This window comes from Hipposideros armiger, unplaced genomic scaffold, assembly GCF_001890085.2.
Source record: "Hipposideros armiger isolate ML-2016 unplaced genomic scaffold, ASM189008v1 scaffold_134, whole genome shotgun sequence".
Lineage (NCBI taxonomy): Eukaryota > Metazoa > Chordata > Mammalia > Chiroptera > Hipposideridae > Hipposideros > Hipposideros armiger.
In genome coordinates, this window is record NW_017731484.1 from 3,280,783 (window position 1) to 3,282,119 (window position 1,337).

Below are 1,337 nucleotides of genomic sequence, written 5' to 3' on the forward strand. Positions count from 1 at the left end.
CATCCATCTGCATTATTCCATCATCCATCCATCCAGCCAGCACACGTACTGCATGCCTACTATGCATCAGCACTATGTATGTCTGAGGATACAGACAAGTTACTATCACTATGGGGTTTGTGTGGTGGAGGATTGATTGGTAAGTCCAAATCAGTTACTTTTATTAATCATAATGCCTAGCACTTATAGGGCACTCTGCAATTTACAAAATGCTATCACAGTCCAATGGATTCCTGAGGCAAGCTGAGACTAGAACTGAGGTCTGTCTGACTCTGTTACTTGGCTCGCCTTGCATTGCAGAGCTGTGCTAGGAGACATACTTACAATTTAGAACAAGAGGGACACTTTCCTACTCTAGGGGTTCCCCCTTCCCTGGCGAGACCCTTTAGATAAGATGGTTGCATCCTAGAAGGTACCCTGCTCATGTGTCAAGGGGACTCCTGATGCTGGCTGGACTCAGCCCTCCTAAAGGGCTCCGATTTCTCGCTATCCTTCCTCTGACTGTGCCGGCAGCTTTATGGTCCTTCCCCGAGACTGACGGCCTGTGCAGAGCCCTGAGCGGGGCCCCAGCTCCCTAGGCTGGGCGGGGCGTCTTTTCTGCCTGGCTCGCTGCCATGCCCTGGGAGTTTCTCCCGAGTGGGGGTCTTTGGGCTGGATCCAGGCCTTCAGCTGCCAGATTCGAAGCTTCATCCTTGCATCCCCTGCCTCTACTCCTCCCCACCAAAACACAAATACATCTGGAAGCTGCTGGGATAGATAGACAGAAAAACCAATAAAACTTCCAGGGCACTTACAGCTGTGTCTGCTTAGCATTCAGCCTCCGAGGGCAGGCAGGAGTTCTCTCGGAGTCTGGGGGGTCTCCTCTCAGAGCAACAGTCTCAGCCGGGTCACAGGAAAAAAGCTTTGGGAGCAAAACAGAGTTTGTTGAGGCCAAGCCACTTTCTTCTTAGTTTTCCTCCTCTCCCTCTTATGCACAGACTTGGGAAAGTTGCAAAAGAGGCTGGGCCTGGGTGACCTCAGCTGTGTGGGTGGAAGGGGTGGGGTAGAATGGAAAAGCTAGGCTTCAGAGCTGACTGGATTTGGGGCCTTGTGAGAATTTAGTTTACAGGGACTCTGGCCCTGGGGTGAATGAGGAATGAAAGGCTTGAGGGTGGGGGCTTGAGAGTCAGAGGTCCTACAAGGTAATGTGTCTTTGTGGCCACCATAAAAAGCCTCTCTGGCTGGGGTTTTAGGAACTTCTGCTTCTGCTGCTGGAAGGCACCCAGCAAAGGGGCCCTTTTGTTCACTGAAGTATTTGACTCACATGTGTAGTAGATTTGGTCCCACCAGCAGCCTGG

The 1,337-nt window shown here is 51.6% G+C and overlaps 1 protein-coding gene across 1 annotated transcript in view; it reads right to left on the minus strand.

Moving 5' to 3' along the window:
• RAB7B (RAB7B, member RAS oncogene family) overlaps positions 1-985 on the minus strand; it is a 26,405-nt gene extending 25,420 nt beyond the window's left edge. The window contains exon 1 of the mRNA XM_019649620.1: positions 795-985. The gene's annotated coding sequence lies outside the window, so the exon portion shown is untranslated. The remainder of the gene's footprint in view (positions 1-794) is intronic.
• Positions 986-1,337: the final 352 nt, after the last annotated feature.